Genomic DNA, 25,016 nt, shown 5'->3' on the forward strand with positions numbered 1-25,016 from the left:
AAGGGAAACAGTCATTATATTGCACTACACCAAGAGAGATTAATAAGAGCTACCCAAGGCTCACCAATATTATTCCTAACCCATGGGGCTTTCCATCATGGCAGTACATGGATCATGATTGAATTTCAACCAACACTCTTTGCTTTCTGGTTAGGAGTAATATTGGTTATGTTTGAGACAACAGTCATTGTGTCTTGCTCTTATTTATCTCTCTGGGTGTAGTGCAATATAATCACAAATTCCCTTTTCCTATCTTAAATAGGGAAAGTGTATAATGCATTTTTTGTATACTCTTTGTGCTATTTTCTCACATTATGCACCTTATACAGATTGCATCGTCATGCACCGAGTATGAGACATCTGATTGATTTTTTTTTACTCCAATAGGAAACAATGTGGTACATTTTCCATTTGGACCCTCTTTTTCTGACTGCTGCCATGTCACTGCTTGGACATTCAAGTTTTGTTTTTCCCTCTTTTTTAGATGTTTTTAACTCTTCTGTGCATTTTTTTATTTCAATAGTCCTTCCATTATTTTCTCTATTTATTTTTGGAGTGTGCCTTCTTTGTACTATGCTGCTTTTTCTCTTTATAAAGTAGACCTCATGGACTCTGCTGTTAGAGCCCCACTATAACTCAGAACCCTGGCCAACCGGAGTATGCTTCTTTGCACTGATGGGCCAGTCTGACTCCATCGGTTACCACTACATGCTATTTGGTATCTGCTATAGAAAGGAGATCCATGTGATCTTACTGTAACTATAGATGTTGCATATTTTCCCCATTTTCTAGACCCATTTCTGTGATACTAGAAATGCTATGACAGTGCACATTAATTAATAATAAATTACAATAGAAATTCAGAAAATGTTTGATATTAATGATATAATGAGCACAAATATTGATAGCTCTCAATAGTCGTAAACTAGAAAAAAGTCAGCAACTGTGTATTGGAAAGCAACTGGAAGGTTCAATGGATGTCTAGTTTATAAAATCCATTCTCATATATTGTATTAGAGAATTCTGACTTAAAGGGCTTTTCTGTGCAAATACTATTGATTAGCTATCCTCAGGATCGGTCATCAATAGCAGATCTTTGGGTATCCACCACTCGGAATTCCTGGCAATCAGCTGATTGTTGGACCCGCTGTCAGTGCAGTGGGGTCGGACATTGTCATCGGAGTTATAGTCCCATTAATATCAATGACAGTGAAGCTGCCATAATATACTTCCAGCTCTGCATTGGGATCACAGCAGAATGTCTTAGAGGCAGCTTTGTCCCATTAGTAGACATGTGTGCCTAGCTAAATGTAGTCAAAGTCCACATTGTTTGACTACATTTAATCCATTATAGCCTATGGATCCGTTAAATGCTACATTTTTATCCATTTATGGAAGTAAAAATGTGTGCGTTTTATGAGTGAGTATGAGTGTGGAAAGGCCCTTACTGTATAGGCATACATCAACTATAGGTTGCCATAATAAAAAGGATATATACAGTGCAGTATATAATTTGACTGTATAGAATAGCAGTCGATCAGGATTTTCTGTACAGCTAAAAAAAACCTATGTTGACATTCTTTTGACCTCTGTCACATGAATGAGTGTAATGTTGGGAATGTAAATGCTGGGAACATGTTACCACTGCAGTCAATTATCGCCTTGCTTTGGGTGAGTTATGACTTCTTTTGTTTTTCAAGCCCAGTCAGTAGATTTCCAAAAACTAATTTTCTTTGGCTAACCCCCTTAAAGATGCAAACAGCCCACAAACCACTTGATCATTTCCATATTTACACAGGGTGATGATCGAGAATAAATGTTCTTATGAACATTTGTTCAGCAGATCATCGGCCCACTAAAAGGCCCTTAGGTAGGGCGGCGAGTTTACGTGCCCAACACATTTCCCCTTCAATCCAGTTTTTATTATATTTGAACACGTCTGATGAATACAAATAATGCTTACCAGGACATAACCTTCAATGGCAATCAAGGTCTCCCGGATCATGATTATAGAAGACATTTTAGATACAATATAGAAACAATTTACTTTCTCCCAGGAGTTTTAAAGTAATATTGCTAAATCTTTCACCCAAGCAATTAATTAGAACTTGGTAAACCACACCCACAACATTAGAACAATAGATGAGCACATGATTTACATACCGTCCTTAATTCACCAGAATATGTAATGCAATTACTGAGCCTGCTAGTTTATAACAGAGAATAATAGTATAGAGCTAGAAGGAATAATAATTTATGCTGTGCTCTGTCCAACTCTATGGTATATTTCTATCCACCTTCTGCGATTAATTTATGCATCAATACATTGATTGGAGGAGTCATAAAACTTCTACTTGCATGTCATTAGCTGAAGGAGAACCAATTACACCAAAATCAGTTTGGCTTTACATAACTATATGGCCGTCATTTCAGGAGTTTAGTGTTGAACAGCTGCCTGTATATGTTAATGTGAATGAATTGTATAGAAGCAATTCAGTATATCTTAAAAACATAGGATAGTCCTTGAAGGAACTACAAGAAGGAGCTGATTATTGTAGCTATAGAGATGTCTCCTGAACACAAATTCTATAGTTTATAATTAGTGCTCTTGTAGTTGGGTATAGAATTACTTCTTAATAATGTAATTAACTGAAAGTTATTAATTCAATCAAGAAGAAAGATACAAAGCCTCTTAAAGGGCTGATCCAATCAATAGCTGAGCTCTGTTATTGGCTGCAGCGCTTGTTATGTCCTGTATATATGGCAGTACTGAAGCCTGTAACTAAACAAAGCCGTAGAGGATGGAGTAGTGCAGTGGGGACTTACTAATTTTATAGTTGCAACTTAATTACTGGCATAGAAGTTGAGACTGTTCAAGTTTTTATTTTTTATTCCCTTGATGCTTATAAAATGAAGAAGCTTTGAAATAGGTATTCAATAAAAATTTGGTATCATTTTGTCTCTACAGCTCCTATGCAGATTAGGTTTCTCTATGGTAACAGACAACAAAGTATGTAGCCTGATCTTGCAGTTGCACTTCTATTTGTCCTCTACTTATAGATAACTTACTAATTTAAACGGCTTCTTCAGGAATTCAGAATCAAAGCAACTTGTTTCAGGACCCATTCCTACTGTACATGCCATTGCATATAGCATGTGAAGTGTAAGAATATCTCCATTTTCTGGCTAAAAGACAAGAAGCTAGCAGTCAATAATTACTAACATATAGAAGGTTATGCATTGCCGGTATTATTGTATCTTGTCACCACCAGAGGGGTAGGTGGTGACAAGATACAGGCTGGTTGACAGCCTCTTCACACCCCCAGTATCTGATTGGCTGTGATGTCCGCTGCAATCAGCGGACATCAGCCCTGCAGAGTGAGCAGCGGGGACGGGGCTGTGATCGGCCACAGCATGGCAGGAGGACGAAGTGTCAGCGGCCACAGCAGCAGAGGTACGGCGGCCAGGAGGGAGCAGTGAGGCAGCGGTGACAGCAGAGAGACGGCGGACATTGGGCCTGCAGAGTGATCGGCAGGGTGGGACCGACCTGTCATTGGCAACACAGCGCGGCATGGTAAGGAGCTGGGGAGATAGTAGTGGGACGGTGGCGGCCGGGGGGGGGGGGTAAACTAGTGGGGACTGTCTCTGACACCGCCGCCAGGATCGTGCTAGCTTCCGGTGGTGACAAGACACAATAAAACCTGCATTGCCTACTTATGGAGCCTGTTGAGTTCCTTCGTTCAAATTCCACCAAGGATAACATATGCATGGAATTTGTATGTTTTCCCCATGTTTATGTGAGTTTCGTCTAGGGGACTTCAGTTTCTTCTCATACTTCTAAAACATACTGATAGTTGAATATAGATTGTGAGTCCCAATGGAGGCAGATCCCAATATCAAGTGATGTAAAGTGCTGATCAATATGCATTCACTATAGGGCGTGGCCTGGAGTGAGAGCGAGACGGCCGCATCTCTGTAACCTCCGCTCGGTAGCGGCTCCCAGCGACATTTAAAGCGGACGGAGGGCAAAGGAAAACTTACCCTCGGCAAGGCATAACCTTTAGGAGCATGGCGGCAACCAGGAGGAGGACCTCCAAAGCGGTCCCGACGCGGCTGGAGGAGTTCTTTGGCCCGCGCGGCTCCCTCCCTGAAATGGCGGCGGAGGGGACTCCTGCATCCACAACCGGAACCCCGGTAAGAGACCTCCGCAAGCCCCAAACACAGCTCCCGGCCAGTAATGAGGCAGGAGACAGGGAACAGGAGGGGATAGTGGCTCCGGGGGATGAAGAGAGAGGGACAGCAGGAGAACAGATGAAAAAGAAAGGGTCTCCCCCAGGCCGTACGGCTAAAAACAAAATGGCGCCGGCGGTGATGCAGGGAGAGCACTCTGCATCTAACAGTCCCACAAAGCAGAGACAAAAGATGTCAGACACTGCAGCAGATGTCCCCCCTGCAATTAACTCTCCACAGTTCACAGATGAGGGTGACATAAACAACTTGACAGCGACTGATAAGCCAGCCTCTGAATGTTATATTAAAGAGGCGATACTTGCGCTGAGGAATACAATCCAATCGGATTTAAAAAGCCTCTCGCAGTATGTTGATAAATCAGTTTCAGAAATCTCCAACAGAATGTCCAACACTGAAAACAAGATGGAGGAGTTTGTGAAATCGCACAACGAGCTCATAGATGCCCACTATGACCTGGAGGGGGTGGTCACCAAACTGCAGAGTAAACTAACGGACTTAGAGGACAGGAACAGACGGAACAACGTTAAAATCCGTGGCGTTCCTGAAAGCGTTTCCAACTCTGAGATTCCTGAGTATGTTACACGTCTGTTTCAAAAAGTCCTCCCAAACATCACAGAGCATGAGCTCAAGATTGATAGAGCTCATAGGCTCCCGTTACCGAAGTTCCTGAAAGAGAACACCCCCCAGGGATATCATAGTGCGAATTCACCACTATTCCACAAAAGAGGCCTTGATGAGCGTAACGAGAAAAATGACGTCTCTGCCAAGCCCCTACAGCGAAATTCGGCTGTTTATTGATTTATCTCAGGCTACCATGGATGCGAGACGAAAGTTCGCAAGTGTGACACTCGCATTGAGAGAAGCTAGCATTCCATATAGGTGGGGTTTCCCCACGAAAATTATCGCTACCAGAGATAATATGTCACACGTATTTCGAGACCCCGTCTCAGCAAAGAACACCCTGATTTTGTGGGGTTTGAAGTTAAAGGATCTCCCTTCCTCCCGTGCCGAGGGACCTCGGGGCGGAAGCCGCGAAAGATTTCCTTAAATCCACAGTAAAGCAAGGATTTTGCCTTTCTCTTTTATCTAACATGCCCTCCTCTGATTTGGTCTTACGGACTTGAGGGCCGCACCGTAAACTCCGGTGAACTTTTACCCCCCCCCAAAAGATGTCGCAAGCATCGGCTTGCCCTTTTCAGCTAATGCTATTATGTTGTTTTACCTTTCTTGTTTACTGCATAACTCCGAAACAGGTTCTTTCATATGCTACTTGCATGTTTCTAGGTGTAATGCCATTTTGTTTTTTGCATAGTTTTGTTATACTAGGCATCGTGTACCACCCAAGGTCCCTGTCTCCTAGCTCCAGAGTGCACTCCCCAGCGGTATGGCTCTGAAAATATGGTCACTGAATGCCAACGGGATCAACCATCCACAAAAAAGAAGCTCAGTGTGGAAGGATGCCCTCCGTGAAAACTCCGATATTGTATGTAATATGCATTCACTATATAAGTAAAGGTGCTTATTAATAGTATTTATCATGAAAAAATATGTAGTTCCAGTTTCCAGAGCTGCAGATCACATTGGATGATGCATGCAATTCAAAGTGACCACTTCCAGATGTATTTTATGTTCAAAAAAACTGACATTCAAGTAAAGCCCTTTTTATTATATTAATTGAAATTCTTGCCTATTCATTTTACTAAGTTGATCACACAAAGATTTGCTCATTTCTAAAAACTTATAATGGGATTTTTATGACCAGGCTGCTGATTGCTTGTGTATTGCTAAATGTCATTGAACAAGGAAAGGCCATTCCTCTCTTGCTTTTAGAATATGAACTTAGAAATATTAATGAGGTGCATGCCTCTCTTACATGTATATCATAGGATAAAGTTTGTAAACTAATAAAGCATATCTGTGATCTAAGAGACAAACATGGGGAAGGCTCTGCATTCACCTCCAGGTGGCTTTGGACATTTAAAGTAGACTCCATTTTGCAGAGTAGCTACTATAAGTGCTCCAGATAAATTCAATAACATAAGATTAGGTTCTCCTCAGAATCTGCAAAGGAAGTGGACAGTAGTGCTCAGAGACCATGGATCCAAACTGTGAGATCCTGTGGATCATTTGCCTCGGGCAAAAGAAAGTCAGCCCTGACATCTTATAATGCTAGCAAGGCCTCGTATAACTGTGTTTTTGTTAGAAAATAACGAATGTGGATCTGCAATGCCACAATTATTGCAACCATATATATAGCGGCAGTATTATGAGGTCAGCACAAGGCGAGACATTACAGCTGTGAGGGGGCTCTGTTACTATGTGAGCACAAAAAGCCAGATACTACTATTGCGTAGGGCACTGGGGGTGGGCGTTAATACTGTCTATGGCACTATGGATGGAGTGTTTGTGCAGATGAGAAAAAAGTGGAGCAGATGCTAAAAAAGTGAAGAGTCAAAGATATCTGTGCATTAAATTCTGCAGAGATGAGCTCTGGCTGGAAGAAATATGCATGGCGGTCTGGATTGAATGGAGAAAAAGGGGACGTGAACTCCAGTCAGAGAAAACATCACCTGTGATCATTGGATTTAACAGTGATATGATCACTTATACAGTTGGCACAACTTCTGTGAATAGCTGGTATCTAACACTATATGGTCGGCAATATTGGGGTAATATTGATCTTTGTACAGCGGTTTTATACAGTAACAGTATGGTGGTATTATTCAGTCATTATGTACTGTAGTGCTAGTAGCAGTGATCATAGTGTACTAGTATTCTTAAGCTTGTAAAGCGGTAATATTGGTCTTGGTATATTGGGCTTTGTTCAGTAACCACATGGAGGCAATAATTGTTACTTGTACAGTGGTATAGGTATAGCTGCATAGAACATGATCATATAGTTACCTTGTCTTTGATTATATAATTGTTTCTTCTTTTCTTTAAGAGGAGACATATATTTATACAGAATGGGGAGGGGGACCCAAGTCCAAGATTTGCCCTGAGGCCCATAGGACACTAGTTACACCCCTGGTTACTATAGTAGTGCCTGAGGAGCTGACAGATACATGGTCATTCAACACAGCTGAAGTCAGAATTCTTACATAATGCTGAATCAGGTCAAAGGTCAGAGCAGGCAGCAGACCAACTAAGTATGGTTAATAAACAGCTGAGGTCAAGAGTGAAGAAGATGGGAAAGCTGCTTGGAACAGATACAGATCAAAACCAGAAAAAAATCTGAACAATATAGCACCTTTGTACACTAGACAAATTACTTGTTCAGGCATCCTCCAGTGGGAGAAGTAGCCTTAACTAGACTACAACTTGTCAGGATTGGCCAGGGACAGGAAAACTGGTCCTTTAAGAGATTGGCCATGCACACACTATGGGTGGCAGTGACAGAGGGCTTGTGTTGGAAGAAGATGTGGTGTCTGCTGCCAGTGACAGGAGCAGCAGAATAGGGGTGCCAACTACTGCAGGGAGGTGTTAAGGGGAGTCAGCAGCTATAGTTCTGGAGCATGACACTCACCCTACTATCCCTACTACCCCAACCATCTTTTTGATCCTAAATAAATTAATGAAGTGTCTAGCAAACAACAACACCATTCAAGTTTAAATCACTCATGTGTGCAATGGGCAAAGGTTATTTCTCGAAAATATGATACAAATAATACATCATAATATATAATAATAATCACCTTTATTTGTATGAGTGACACATTAGATGTAGTTCCCTGGCCAAAGTGACACATTAGACCTCTAGTGGATTTCCTATTTAAATGATCTATTTTATTTCTTTATCAAGGCTCAAATCTACCTTATGAAGCACTAAGGTGCCCATAAATCTTAGATAGCTGTTGACTTGGTTTCGCTAAGAGTGCATATGGTTACAATGGAGAAAGGGGAATAAGCCACTTCCAGACTCCTCTGGCTTTTGCCTACATTTTCTGGGAACAATGAATTAGGCATGTTGAAATACAGCATTTACAATTCTTCTTTCCACTGATATCTGTCTTCAGGGGTCAGTTGAGACGCACGCATAAACCTTAAACAGCAGCCAGTCGCGTTAATCTCGACAGTTTACCTTAATATGTATGAATCAATATGGATGAACCAGGAAAAGTAGATGATCAGTGCGGACGAACTTGTTCCATACGGTACCTGCTGATCATTCGTTTATTCCTAGACAAGGAATAAATGAATGATCAGTGGGTGCCACATCCTAGTTCATCCATATTGATTTTGTGCACAGAGTAGGACTGAAATTTATTTGGAATAGAATAAAAGCAGCCGCTGAACTTTCTATATACACTATATGGACAAACGTATTTGGGCACTACATGTTTTTCAGTGTCTAAATATACAAATACAGAGTTTTCCGAACTGTATGCTTGGAAAGGCATGGGTAAAATAAAAAGCTGCTCCTTTTGTATTAACTATTCATTCATCCGATCGAGCACTTGTGGGACGAACTGGAGCGATGAGTACGACACCGCCACTCACGTCCATCCTCACAACAATCTCTTCTCACAGCCTTGCGGGAGGAATGGCGAGCTATTCCTGCCCAGACTTACAGAGAACTTGTGGAAAGTACCTCTCGATGTGTTGAGCCAAGGTCAGGAAGCACAGAAGTCAGGATAGTCAAAACAAGGAACACGCGAACTTGGACTTTGTTACAATGGTAGGAGATCAATTGCCTAGGCATCCACCCTAGGGTTTGGATGCCTAATATAGCAAATGTGGCAGCATACAAGAGCTCAGGAACTGAGCAGAGGAAGAAGCAAGAGTATGGCAGTGACTCCTAGCTGCTGCAGGAGCAGATAAGCCACGACAGAAATGCACTGTGACATACAGTAGATGATGTTGAGTTATGTGCACTCCATACATCCTATGGAATACACATAAACAGTTATAAGAGGGTATTGTACTAAGCAAATGCATGAGTTGAATAAAAAGACAAGAAAAATTTTGAAGAATGTAATTCTAAATTCCATAGTTGAAAAATAGGATAATAATGAGCCAATACTGGCAACTCTAAACAGTTACGTTTTGTACGTTCACAAATTAAAACCTTATTGTTGGAGAAGCTAAGGCCTTATGGGAAAAACAGAAGATAAGGCTAGAATGTATAACATCAGTGATAATGTGGGAACATTTTTAAGTAATTGGTTAAAATAGAGAAATCTGAATACAGCACAGATTTTTGGAATATCAGGGAAATAAGCATTTCGCCCAAAACTTTGCAATAGTAGTGAAATCATTAAGACAAGATAACCTACAAATGAAGATATAAATGTTTTTTACTTTGTTGAGTTGTCATTTTTAGAACAAGACCAGATACAAAGTCTGAATTTAGCGATGAGCTTGGAGGAAGAGAGGAAAGGCAAAATGTAGCATATTTACTACTGGTATTGCGCCAGAATTCTAACATAAGTTGCACCTTTCTTTGGCACAAATCAATTTGGACACATTAATTACTGGTGCTGTGCCAGAATTCTGGCATAACATGCACTTTTTTTTTGGTGCAAATCAATTAAGAAAAATTTACTAATGATTTGCGCCAGAAAGACCAGATGTTACATCTCTCACTTCACTTTTCAAAAGTGTCTAGTAAACTCTAGAGTTTCAGTGGTGTGAAGTTTTTAGAGATATTTTTTAAAAAGTTGAATAATTTGTCTTAGACGCACTCCAGTATCTGCGTGGTATATATATTGACTCCATATTGCAAGACACATTTAAAGAAATGACAAATTTATCAACATTGTGCTGCGTTTGATTAATTTGCTGTATCTTAAACTGGAATAGGCAAAAAAAGCATCTAAAAGTTCCTGTGATGATAAATCCCCCCCTTGTGCTTAGTAAGGGGGAAGTCTTGGAAACATATGAGCTGCTTAATGAGTATAATAATCTTAACAAAAATATTCTAGCACCTTACCTACTGAGAATTTATATTTTAGTCTGCAATACGCTGAATTTCCAAATAACATTTAGAAGGTTTCATTGTAGCAAAGGAAAAAAATTACAGATAGATTTTACTGTTCGCTGTATCGCTCCTTTTTCTACTGTTCTCTGCAATTCACTTGCGATGTTCACTTGCTGAACTACAGGTTAGAGCAAAGTCAGTGGGTGAACATCGTGGGCACACTGCAAAGGCCAGTAGCAAAAGGAGCAATAAAGGGGGGTATACGGTAATTGTGTTTTTTATTATTTTGGTGCATTCCACAAAATAGATTTTTAAGGGCTTTTACCCACTAGCGTTTTTTTTCAATGGGACTTTCTAATGTTAAAATCGCATCGCACAAAAATTGCAAGTTTGTGCTTTTGCGATTTTTATGCGATTTTAACATTAGAAAATCCCATTTAAAAAACGCAGCAATATCGCAGCATTAAAAAAATACTAGTGGGTAAAAGTCCTAAAAATCTTTGCCCCAGAACTCAACCTGCCCCACCAGGAATTTTCACGGTGAGTTAAATGGTCAATCACCCCTGATTTGGAGCAAGTGCAAGGTGAAACAAGGTTGGTCAGGAGTCAAATTCTAGATGTTGCTCATAATTTAATATTATATATGCTCCAATGGGAATTGAACTCTACTTTAACCTCAGAACGCTTGCAACACTGATGGTTTCAGATTATGCAGGGTTAGCTATGTGTTAGCCTGGACCTGCAGAGTTGTCACCAGCTCTTTGCATGTGTGGCTGCTCTCCTCTTGATTTATGAGTTTTATGACAGCATTTTGGTGTTTACCACGTTCAGCACTGTATGTAGGCTGGATTTTGCTACATACGGATAACAGTAGATAGTGTTAAAATTGGGTATGAATAGGTAGAAGAAGAGATGGATGAATGCCCTGCAAGTTTTAGGGTACCATGAAATGTGGACCACCACTTTTGACTTCATGTCCCACCTGAAGGACATTGGCCCAGTGTGCTATTAAGGATATGTAACTCCACTGATCTTGCTTGCTGGACCATGTGTCTGTTGTCAGGTGTACCCTGCCAGTGACAGCGTTCTTCGATGCCAGGGTCATGTTAACACTCACATGGCACTGCAGGGCAGGGACGACATTTTGAGTGGATGAGCATTAGGTGGTGTGGGTTAGCACGGAGCATCACGTTGCATGAGGCATCTATGTCCACTAACCTTAAGGGCAGCTTTTCCATTGCAAGTAGCTGTACAATGTTTTTGTTCAGGCTTTGTGCTCATGGATGGTTGGGGCGATAGTTATTTTTTACATTCCCATACCTGGGGGTTGGAGGGCTGGCTGTTGGCAAGAGAGAGACAGAGAGAGAGAAATCTGACCCATTCATATGAGCCAGGCATATGTCCTTTTTTTTTTGTTTACTTTTTAGTACAGTTTTATGTAATTTTTCAGCTAGCTTTGTAGTTTGCAGAAAACCACTGCTAGCTGCGTAAGGCCTGCAAATTGTTTGTAGTGGCTGAACTCGTCCCTGAACAACATCTGAGGCCGCTGACATCGACTCTTTATATTTGCTGTTTCCCTGTTTGTTTTACTTGTTTTTGTTTATTAGCAAAACAACTACCACTGCAAAGGCCGAGCTGAGCGCGCCAAAGTGGGTGAGACCGCGGGGATTGCAAGATGGTTGTCACGGGTGGCTCTGTAATCCCTTCTGACAGTGTTGATAATGGTGCTCTGCTCAGCTGTCGCACAGTGGCGAGAATAACGTATGAGGATACGTTGAACATAAAAAAGTTGTTTTGTCATGGGTGACGCCAGTACTCCAACCTAAACTTACAAGTCTAATGATGGCAGAATAACTTGAGATGAGTCCAGTAGCTTGAATTAGTAAAACTGGGAGCACACAGATTTACTGAAGCTTTTGGTGAAAACAAATGAAATATAGTTGAACTTTGCAGCATTAAGGATGTAGCAGAGCTGACGATGATGCAGTGATTTAACATGTTAAAAACAGTAGATTGAGACTTTACACAACACAATACTTCAACACTCTCTCTCTCTATTCTCTTAGAGGTTACTCAGTATTGATTGGCTGGCGGGCTTACTGGAAGTGTATGATGCAGGTGTTGGATGACAGTTAAAAAAATGGCCGCTGAACTTATCCTGGCTTTGAATTCACCAGGTAGTTAAACTTACTGTTTTGTGGAACGCTGGCCTCCAACTGTAGTCTCCGCACTGCAGGCTTGACAAGGGAGCAGAAAAGGGACCTTGCTACCCTTGCTGACTTGTTGAAGATTCTGCTCATACAGCTAAGCTACTAACACTCCTTTCTGACCACATCTTGCTGCACATTCCTCCTCCAACTCCTCTCCTCGCTCTCTAACTCCTCCTCTACTTCCTCTCTCCTTTCCCGCACTTTTTCCTCTCCGCCCACTCATGTTAAGGTTTCCCGCCCTGGACTCACTCACCAATAAGTGGAGGTGTGACAGACAGCCAATAGGTGACCAGGTATTGGCCAACAGTAAGTTCTGAGCTTAGAAAGGAGAATAACAGGGTTTCTGACGCGCGGCACCTTCTATGCCTAATGAAAGTGCATAGACAGGCGTGATAGGACAAAAATTTATGTGACTGTTCTGAAGGACCTTCTGGGCCACTATAATACCAACTAAGTAAGCTGCAATCCCTGGCGGCACAATATGTGAAAATAGAAGGCCACACAGTACAGCTTGTATATTTGTGCACTGTCCCTGCTTGGCACATAATCAAATTCCCCTCACCCCCATTGCTAGTAAGGTGAGGCCTGCAAATAATTCATAGTGGCTGGACTGACAACTTTGGCATCAGAATTCCAAAGAATATGGCAGCATACGCAGGTGTATGGGAAAGATAAATGAGTTCTTTATTCTCCCATAGTAAAAACGACGTTTCGGTCCTGCAATTGGACCTTTGTCAAGTTGAACTTGAGATATATATATTGTGGTTGAACATTTTTATGGTACACTGGGGATTTTAACCTCCTGTCTTCCATCTTGGAGGGGGTTACCTTAGTTGGTGTGCTGTAGCTGTACACCTTATTTTTGTAATTTGTGTTGTACACTCTTGAACCACTACCCCTTAGGAAGACATGCTAGAGGGTGTGTTTTTTGGAGTCATGTGATACATCAGGTGATCCATGTTAGGTTGTTTTAGAGACTACTGAAACATGACCAGTGATTGTAACCATACCCCCTTGAGAAAGCAGATGCGAAATGTGTGTTAACGCTCAGGATACAGGCCTTGATTGGCATGTGGTAACAACTTTGTATTTATATTTTGTGTGATTCGACAGTCTTAATTTATTGCCTTGCGTTGTCCGGCTTGTATTATATATGACTTAATAAATCCACTATTGTATGTATTGTTATCCTATTTATATCATGGATGATTTCTTTATCCCATTATTCAAGTCCTGCTCCTGTATACCCAGATACTCTTTTTCTCCTACTACATGTTTTTAATTATTGTCCTGTTTTGTAATAAAGTTAATATATTTTAACTATTCTAAGCTCTTTGTGTGGATCCCTTTATTGTGTTCTGCACTGAGCTCTGTAGCAGGGATTTTTTGAAATTTGACTTTTGCCAAAAGTCGTGTCATACTTGCCTGATTCTATTTGGCGAAAATCGGTTCGATTTTTATCTCCCAGCCCATCAAGATGAACAGCATTACTAGGCAGTAGTGATACTCTGCTATTCTTCAATTTTTTTTTTAATAATGAGTATATTTGTCTGGTATTATGTCACATTGATTTGCATATCATTATACATTTGTGCCTTTAAATACTCCTGAGTGAGGTTACTGTAGCAGACTGTTGACATCTTATATGCCAAAGTTCCAATAAATACCTTTGAAGCATAATTTAATATTACTAAATTGGAAGCCATGTGTGATTATTGAAATCTCGGAGGTTATATATAAAATAAACACTTTTTTCAGATACAAATACTGGATTGGAATGGAATATTCAAAGAATGAAATATCCCTTCCATCAGAGACGATGTATATGGATGAAGCATGATACTCTCTTTCTAATTTCTAATTTAAAATAGTAACGTAGTATGTAAGGCCGAAAAAAGACACATGCCCAACCAGTTCAGCCCATTACCCCCCAATGTTGATCCAGAGGAAGGCAAGAACCCCAATAAGGTAGAAGCCAATTTTTACTCATTTAAGGAAAGCCAATTCCTTTGACTCCAATCCGGCAATTGGAATAATCCCCGGATGAACAACCCTTCTGAAGTAATTAGTCACTCTAACATGTAATATTGTATCACCCAAGAAAGGCATCCAGGCTCCTCTTGAACTCTTTTATCAAATTTACCATCATCAGGTCCTCAGGCAGAGAGTTCTATAGTCTCATTGCTCTTACAGTAAAGAACCCCCTTCTATGTCGGTGTAGAAACCTTCTTTCCTCTAGATGCAGAGGGTGCCCACTTGTTACAGTCACAGTCCTGGGTATAAACAGGTGGTGGGAGAGATCTCTGTATTGTTCCATTATATAGTTATACATAGCTATTAGGTCGCCCGTCAGCCATCTTTTTTCTAAAATATTCCATTCCTTTTGTTACTTTACTCGGCTGTTCAAGGACTGCATACATGGTGCAAGATGTACACTGGATGACATTGTCAATCATAGAGCACATTTTAAATGGTGACAGTACAGATAGATTAGATGGAAGTAGTATATGCAATAAATCAAATAGATAAGCAGTAATTAAATATAAGTGACTCCTTCAAAGTCCCTGACTCCAAAGTCACTAATCCCAAGTCACACTTATAACACTGTATAGTTATGTCAGCCATGCATACTCACTCAACTTGCACGCTCACTTAGGTTTGAATTGAACCTTCAGCATTAACTGTAGAGCTTCTCTTCCTCCTCTGTTTGGAATTGGAATATATGACTGAATATATTAATTATTAATATACCCTAAGGTTGCATTCAGACGAACGTATATCGGCTCGGTTTTCACACCGAGCCGATATACGTTGTCCTCGTGTGCAGGGGGTGGAGGATAGAAGAGCCAGGAGCAGGAACTGAACTCCCGCCCCCTCTCTGCATCCTCTCCGCCCCTCTGCACTATTTGCAATGGGGAGAGGTGGGCCGGGGCGGGACTAAGTTCTGAGAATTAGCCCCGCCCCTGGCCCGGCTCTCCCCATTGTAAATAGTGCAGAGGGGCAGAGAGGAGGCAGAGAGGGGGCGGGAGCTCAGTTCCTGCTCCTGGCTCTTTCATCTCCCCCCCCCCCCCCCCTGCACACGAGGACAACGTATATCGGCTCGGCGTGAAAACAGAGCCGATATACGTTCGTCTGAATGCAGCCTAATATTGCTTATGCAAGAAAGAAAAAAAATCTTCACAAGGTAAGACCTTTCTAAAGGCATATTTTCTATGTCAAAAAACCTGCTACTCGCAAAATTCACGGAGCTGTCCCAAATCTTTGGATTCAAGCTTTCAAATGAGCTCTTGATGATGAATTGCATTAAGACATCATCAAAATTGATATTCTACATCCTTCATCAGATTAATCTTGGAAAGTTAAAGGGGTTTTCTTTCAAAGCTTTTCTACTACTAGGCTAGGTGATGGTCAGATTTTTGTCCACATGTTAGTACAGTGGCGGAAGAATTGTCATACTATATATTTTACAACTGACTATACTATGAGTAAGAATCTTTAAAGGGCCACTGCTGTGATTTTTTTCCATTCACTATATAAATATCCCCCAGTATATATAAGTGAGCTAGTATTACCTTGATTAGTTATTCCTTTCTATCTGAAACTCCTAGCCTCTTTCTTCTCAGGTGATTATTTGATCTCATTTTGACCAACTCAGATTTAATTGGGTTTATGTATTCTCAAATTAGTCAGTTTCTCAGTGAGCATTTACACTGCACTAATGTCGGGCAAACGACGCCCGACACTCGTCCCTGCGTATACTCACTCCCGCGGAGTGCAAACAGCAGCTGTTCAGTACTGAACGGCTGCTGCTAAAAGGGAATGAGAGAGGCGGGGGGAGAGCGAGGAGAGAGATTTCCTCCAATCGCCCCAGCCCCCTGCTGGCTGCTTCGTGAGCAAGCCAGCAATACTCACTCCTGTGTAACAGCACGGGAGCGAGTACATGCAGGGACAAGTGTCGGGCATCATTTGCCCGACATTCGTCCAGCGTAAATGAGCCCTAACTCTTGTGTTATCATATTACATGGATCCTACCGCACATGCTCTGCAGAGGGGGACACAGACACTTCTATCACAGTTACTGCTGATGATCACACAGCTCCTGTCACACAGTGACAATACAGGAGATCACAGCTCATCCTCCTGACTGTATACTTATAGTCTGCAGCATATGTAGGTGAATACAGAATGTAATGGCAGTGGTTTCCCTGCAGGGAGAGATGTAGCAGGCTATAGCTGCTCATGGAATGTTGTTCTGATGCATTATGGAATTGATAGCACAGAATAGTGAAAGAGAAAGCAGAAATATCAGCATCAAGATAATGTCTGATAAGTATCAGACAGGAGGCTGCACTACATAGAAATAACTGCAGTATGTATAGGAGACCTCCAGAGTGTGACAGACAATCAGGTGAGGGGGGCAGGGATGGAAATATGTGTGAATGTCCCTTTAGTTCTCATAGGTTGATTAAAGCTTCCAAGGTCTCCATGCTCCTGATTTTATTTAATACGTGTACAGTAATACTTCATCAGCAAGTGTTGTATATGAATGCTGTATATGATACAGTAAAATATATATTTTCCCTTAGTCATATCAGCAGAACAAGACTCTCCCCTTTTTGCATCGTCAGATAATAAATTGTAATGCTGGAGGATGGGGTATTTTTGTCTACTACATTAATACCTGATCTGTCAGCCCACAGGGATTCGAATTACTCTATGTTTTGTGCTGTTGAGGGACAACGGAAAACATTCTTTTTATATTTGGACTGAAATCTGCTCCTTTATTTGCCACTTAAAAATATTCTAGATTAACAGATGCAAAGTGATGACAACATCAGCATTTTATAAGGAGGTAAAGTCCCATTAAAATAAAGGTACCTGCGGAAGGATTCATTCTATGGAATCCTGAAATATTAATACAATTGGATTGTAAATATTTATAACACATTAATAAAATATTACAAATGTAAACCGCAAAGCGAATGTCATCTTGGCCCTCGGTGTTTGTATTATTTTGTGTATTCGCATTATGCTGATTGCTTTTCATTGGGAATTGCATTACTTGGAAATCCATTCCTCTCATCCCGGGTTTATGAATATTATTGTCCTTTTTTCTTTTATTGTTCTGTCAAACAAGTATTAATACTTGGATTTCAGAGCCCTCCCCCTTTAACTGTGGTTAATTATAACTTGTTGTCCCAAAAGCCCAAATTCCTTGTAAGTACAATTGTGTGTAATTTGTAGCGCATTTCATTTGCATAACTAATGCACTTTATTTAACAACATCACAGTCATGTTTAATATGCAATCGTACATTGACATGATTACCATATGTTAAAACAGAAGTGTTATGCACAGAGACAGCACGACCTTGACATTTGTAGGTCACACATATCCTTGCTCTATCTATAGCAGTGTTATTCCAAATCCTGACTGCTTATTTATGGATAGCCATAGCAACATTTCTAGGAAAAGGACACCATTTTGTTTTATTTAAATAAGTTCTAAATTTGATGCTAATTAATGTATTTTTATATCTTTATAGTGGCTAAAGCTTTTTTTTTTTTTCTAGTACAAAACTCTGAATCCTCTGCATAGACATTGTTTAAAAAGATGAGGAAAAAAAGCAAAACAAAAAGCAAAAAGGTGGGCATTTAATATACCCTAATTAGAGACGGCAAACGTGAACGGATACAACATAAACGCACCAATACAAGTACGGTAGTATATTGCAAAAAGAAAAAAAACGCCATACAAAGTGAGATTGCGGTCTGTTTTATACACTATGCAGCGTTCTTATTGTCATACTATATTCCCCTATGATATTACCAAGGGCATGGTTGTTTTATATACAGCTGTGTTTTGAGCAACACACATAATGATTATTGGATGTCACATTGTCTAGTACTTACTTTGTCGTTTGTGATGTCATTGTGCGCGTCATTTGGTGCGCATGACCGTGCGCGTCATTTGGTATGTTGCTTTTTTTCTTTTTGCAATATAATGCATTTAAAAGCTAAAAAGAATTGCAGAAAGTGCAAAAATTAAATAAATTTACTGCCCAATGACGCTGCAATCAGTATAATGTATGTAAGTGTTTGACAATATGATATCATGCTTGATGAAGAGATGTAAGTAGTCTTGAAAGCTTGCGCTGTTAATATCATTTCTTTTTGTTAGCCATGAAATGGGATTATATCTACAATATTATATTGTTTCTTATACTGTCATTTTTTTACCTTTAAAAGATAAACATGTTGGATACCTGCAGCAGTCACTAGGGGGAGCTTTTGGAGTGCTATTTTTTATGTTTGGAATAAAGTGAATTTTTTCACATTCCCCCGGATCCATCTATCCTTTGGTCATGAGGTATTGGAGAAATGCTATAGCAGTGCTATATTTGGTTGTCAATTTTGCAAGTACTGTTGAGCGAACTGAAACAGTGAAACCCTGTTTCAGAATGAACTTCGCTAAAATTTTTCTTCGGTGCAAACCCAAACCTAGGGTGGTTGAGCTTGGGAAAACCCACTAAAATGGCTTATTATCAAGAGAAGCTAAGCCGCTAGCTGGCCACAGCTTTGAAACTGCAGACACTTGCCACAAGCATGTTTGAACTCCACTGAGTCAACAGTCCCCCACCTCTGCCATCATCATTATGAAATGGAGGTTCACCACCACCTGAACAACCAGGTTTAGTTGTACCTAGACTGTGCCCTTTCTCTGGCAGATGCCCTGAGCCCAGACCCCATAGACTTCTGGGTCAGCAGAATGGAATATTGGCAAGAACTGGCGCAGTGTGCCATGGGTGTACTATCTAGTCCACTCTCAGTGCCGTTGTTACCCCTAAGCAAACAGATTGTTTGGCAAAAGCTTGGAAAGACTCACGTTTGTGAAAATGAATCAGGAGCTGTCACTGCTGCTGTCAAATTGCTACTACCACTATCCCCACCCTGGTGTCGTTTCGCTCCTCCCCACAGTCTACCACATCTGCAGCCGCCTACTACTACCAGGCCTACACAACCACAGATCTCCAGTTCTATCCATTGTTTAATGTTGTAATATTTTGATAGCTTGTAAAAAGTCATTGCTTTATATTTACTTTCCAGGTACAAAACATGTTGCTACTCCAGAAAAGGGATCATTTTTAGACCACTTGAAAACAACATGATCACTTACTGTTAATCAGTTTCTCATGAGTCCATGAGAGAACCTATGAGAGAGCATACCTCCCTCCAGACAGGAAACAGGAATGTCCCAGATCTCTTTAAAGGCAGGAATGCCCTTCACTTTCTCAGCTCTGTAGCAAGAGCCATGAACTATTTGAGGCCTCTTTCTATTTTATTTGCTATACCCAAACTATTTTGTATCACCTAAACATAGCAGCAGACAGACAATTAGCAGTGCTGTCATGAGCTCATGGAAAACTGATTACCGGTAAGTAATCTTGTTGTTTCCCTTACGCCCTTAACAGCATCAGTAAGAGATTAAAGGGGTTGTCTCGTGAAATCAAGTGGGGTTCAGCACTTCTGTATGGCCATATTAATGCACTTTGTAATATACATCGTGCATTAATTATGAGCCATACAGAAGTTACTCACTTACCTGCTCCGTTGCTAGCGTCCCCGTCGCCATGGATCTGTCTAAATTCGCTGTCTTCTGGCGTTTTTAGACGCGCTTGCGCAGTCCGGTCTTCTCCCTGGTGAATGGGGTCGCTCGTGCCGGAGGGCTGGTCCTCGTAGCTCCGCCCCGTCACGTGTGCCGATTCCCGCCAATCAGGAGGCTGGAATCGGCAATGGACCACACAGAGCCCACGGTGCACCATGGGAGAAGACCCGCGGTGCATCGTGGGTGAAGATCCCGGTGGCCATCTTGGTAAAGGAAGAAAGAAGTCGCCGCAGCGCAGGGATTCCGGTAAGTAATAAACTTTTTTTTTTTTTTTTTAACCCATCCCTTGGGTTTGTCTCGCGCCGAACGGGGGGCCTATTGAATAAAAAAAAAAACAGTTTCGCGTGAGACAACCTCTTTAAGCTAGATAAATAATTTGGGGGGGCTGTTAGCCTTAAATATTTAGGTACTATTCTTCTGAAGGTTAATAGACTAATAGTCCATTGGATTGGAATATCCACCATTAGAGTACTAGCAAAACTCCTTGAAGCTGTCTTCCAAATTTGATGAATGGAAATATTGGTACTCTACTCTTTATGCAGAAACCGTGCCACACAACCAGATGAACATTTTAACCCTACAGAAATATATGCCAGCTTGTTATTCTGCAGGATCCAAATGGCTTCTGCTGTAGTGGGTTCTGCATTACAGCCATCCAGACTATGGAACTCACTTCTTTATTGTCCCTAGGATCTTGGTAAAAGAGGGAAAGATGATTACAAGGAATGAACAGATTATTACACCAAGATATTACACATGGGATAGGACAAACCTAAGCAGAGTTTTTAGTTTCAGCTCCAAACTGAATGGAATGGAATGCAGTAACTTGGGATACGTTGAATTTAAGCTCATTTATTCTTTTTGGGTATGGCCAGCATGATGTAAAAAAAAATACACAAAAAATCACTTTAAAATGATTGATGCCAAAAAGTAGAAAAGGAGAATAAATTGCCATTATCTCCCAATCATATGTCTACTAGCAAACCTCATGTCCTCCCAGAGTTAGAGCAACTGCTGATGTTATCATATGATTACACTGGTAATATATTAGATGTATGCATCAGAGTGTCAAAAGGGGAAACTAAATGAAAATGGAGGAAAGTAAAATACACATTGTATATGTGGAGAAATAGTTGAGAAGTTAAAAGACTTAATATAATAGAAAATGAACAGACATTTCTAAAATGTTATTTTAATGGATCATTAATCACAACAGAATTAATGTCTATTAAACTTACTAGTCAGACAATATCCCAGCAGGAATCCATTGTGTAAAGTCCTAAAATTACTCCACTTGATGATGTGACTTGGTCTGAAATATGTATTGTGAGCGCCAAGATATCCACAGGATTAATCCCAGTCTGCTCTGTTGGAGAACTGAATCCACAGAGAGTAATTGAAAAAATATCTGGCCTTGTGTAATGTTTTTATGAGCACAATAAATAAACTGGAGCTTAGTGAAAAAGAAAAATTGAAAAAGTTTATGAGAACAGTTTGAAAAATTCTCATGGTGAGGGGGGCGTGGCTTGTCTACTAAAGTGATTTGCTGCCTGACTGCAGAGCTCCTGAGCCACCAGGGCTCTACAGCGACTCCAAAGTGATAAACTATGGCTGAACGGGCCTCAGCTGCTGTCTAAATGTCCAGGATGCCATGAAGAGGAAAGCGATTAACAGCCAAGCCGCAAAAGCTGATTCATTTTTACTTCTCTCAGTCCCTGGCTTGGGACCAAGATGGTGCACCCAGAACCTTGTGGCAAGGCTCCTCTGTGTCTGAACTTGTGGAGCACTCGCCTGAGGGTGTGAAGTCTGAGGGGTCAAGGCGTGGGAGCAGCTCTGAGACATCGGTAAGCGAGACATTTCACCTAAGCCTCACTAGTTCACACACAAACTTGAAGGACAGCCAGGTGGGAATCTTTACAACAACACTGTCATCATCATCATCTACCCAACCATGTAGTGGATGCGGCCTTTTCTCCCTTGGCCAGACCAGCTAAGCAAATACAGAAAATAAACTCTCCAGAGGGGCAACCTAATGCAAGGATGAGTGATCAAATCTTTTATAAAGCTACATCACTTGCCATTGTGGATATTTTTGACAACATTTCTGTCAATGATGCATCAGTGTCAGGGTTCAAATCTGGGAACGTCAGTGCTCCAGGCGACATCTCTCCCTAATGAGCTATTCAGCCTGCTGGACAGCTCCACTGCCTAACCTTGCCCGGTTTCTTGCTCCTGCAACCCAGCTCCTGATTAACTCCACCCCGCACTGATTAGAAATTACATATAAACCTGTACCTGTCCTCATTGCATGATTATTGAGCTCCCAGCCTGGAGACAAGCTCCTCCAACTACCTGCCCCTCCTTTTGCAATTGCTACTACCTGTGTACCAAACTCTGGCTTATGTGACTATGCTACCTGCCCACTCCTCAGTACCATGAACTGATAACTATCTATGTACCGACCCCATGCTTCCCTGACCACGCTACTGTTCTGCGCTGGGTACAAGTGACTCCAACTCTGAACCGGATTGTAGATGTCAGTTACGGATACCCCTATGAAAGCATTGTAAGCATTGCAAATTTCCTTAAAATCCAACTTTGCTCAACTTATTCAACCCCTTAACTCAGCTATCGCTGAGGCAGAGAATAGACTTATCCATGTAGAGACTAAAATGGCCGAATTCGTATTGTCACATTGTAATCTTATAAATGCACATTATAACTTGGAATCAGAACTTAAGAGACTTTGAAATAAAGTGGAGGACTTGTAGGACAGGTCACATTGCAACAATATTAAGTTCATTTGGATTCCAGATATAGTATTTGCCTCTGAGTTGATGCAATACCAGCAAAATCTCATTAAAAAACTGTTACTGGAATCTCCCTTGCAAGATTTTTATAAGAGACAGGGCACATAAACTTCTCCATCCTAAACATCTGGCAGATCAAATACCAAGAAATGTTTTGGCACATATTCACTTCTTCCATCTTAAAGATAAGCTGTCGGAGGTGGCCAGGTAAATGGGCCCATGACCTGCACCATATCAAGCGTTGTCTGTATTCACAGATCCCTCTGCAGCAACTCTGGCGCAAAGGTGACAACAGCTTCCTGTCACTACAATGCTTAGAGACTATAACGTCACATATAAATGGAGATTTCCTGTGCATCTACTGATAACCCACAGCAACTCTACCTTTGTGAAATCATTGGATAAAGGGATTACCTTTTGTGATAAGGGAATTTAAACAATCCAGCCAACACCTGCCAGAGAAATGGCAAGTCGCGAAGTCTGCAAACAAGCCCACTGTTAATTCGTTAATTACTAAACCTGTCCTGGGAGTGTGATACTTTGGGACACTAGAAATTTGGAAACACTGGAGAACTTTTACCCCTATAAATGGTACTTAGTTCTGCTATATTTTCCTTCTAAATCAGTTTTGTGAAGGACTGTTTACTGTAACTGTTGTGTTTTTTTTATTTCTCCTTCTCTTCTCTTGTTGTACACCAGGTATAATCAATGGCCGGCATGTCTGTCTGCTGCTATGATGACAATCCTGTACAGCTCTGGCTGCAAAAGACTATATGTACACATGTTCCTTTTATTTACTGTTAAACATGTTGATTTTGGTAATATTGTTAAATGTTAAAGGGCTCAACAGCCCCCCAAAACATGCGTTTATGTAAGAAAATGTAAAAAGTTATCCGCGGATATGTTTTGTGCAAAAGAGACACATATAATATCGAAGGATGACCTCTGTATAAAACTCTGAATGTTCATATCTGTTATTTGTGGATTCACATGTTCACATTAGATAGAAATCTGCTATTGCTTAAATTGAGACAATCACCTGGTCAGATCATACTGCGATCGCCTTGACTCTAGCAGATCAATGCAGCCAACCACCAACAAGTAGAAGAAATTATTTTTATTATTGCAGATGGGACATAGGAATAATTTGGAGAGGGATTTAAAGGAATATTTTACTCATAGTGCATTAAACGATGTAAACCCTCATGACTTATAGAACGCTCATAAAGCATACATAAGAGGCTCGTTTATTACAGTAGACCACTATGTGAAATAAGAAAAGACTAAAACCTTAAACAAATTACTTGACAAAATGAAGGTTCTTAAAATGCAATATAAACAGAAGCAGACAACTCAACAGGTAGAAGAGCCCTTTCAATGTAGACATAAGCTTCAAAGCCACTTCAAAATTATGAGAGGAAACAAATAAAGATTAAGGCGCAATATTATTCGCACAAGATTAAATTTGGGAAATTTGTGGCTTCTCACCTTAAAGTCCAACATCTTAAATCACTGATTCAGAATTTAATACATATAAAACAAAGTCACAGTGGCACTTGTGAAGAATATCTTGCCTTTATTATAATTATTATTTGACTTTGTATAACCTAGAAGATTACCCCTTTACATTTCCAAGGGCGGATTCGGGAGATTCAGAAGTTTTGACAAAATATTAACCTACTTACTTTCTCTGAAACCCAGAAGGAAGTCCTTTACTCACCAATTACAATAGCGGAAGTGCTCAAGCATGTCAACTCACTACCAGTTGATAAGTCACCAGGCGCGGATAGTCTTGTGAATGCCTGTTATAAGACTTTTTAAGATACTTAAAGGGGTTCTGACATGAAAAAAAAAAATTGTACTCACCTTGCCTGGCCTGGCCGGATCGCCAGGCATGTCCCCTCCAGCCGGCATCTTCTTCTGTGCCTTTAAAGCAGAGCAGGAGCGGTCAAAAAGACCGCTTCCTGCTCTGGTCCGTCCGTCAGGCACTTCCGAGGTCAACGGACGGACCGCCACAGCAAGCACGTCACAAGCAGTGCTTGCTGTGGGCGGCCCGTCCGTCCTGCTGAACTCCGGAGTGCTGAGCATGCGCAGTGGAGACGCGGCCCGTCCTGACTCCTGTCCGAGGGCACCTCTCCACTGCGCATGCGCGCGATCCCG

This window comes from Eleutherodactylus coqui, chromosome 5 (assembly GCF_035609145.1).
Source record: "Eleutherodactylus coqui strain aEleCoq1 chromosome 5, aEleCoq1.hap1, whole genome shotgun sequence".
In the NCBI taxonomy this organism is placed as follows: Eukaryota; Metazoa; Chordata; class Amphibia; order Anura; family Eleutherodactylidae; genus Eleutherodactylus; species Eleutherodactylus coqui.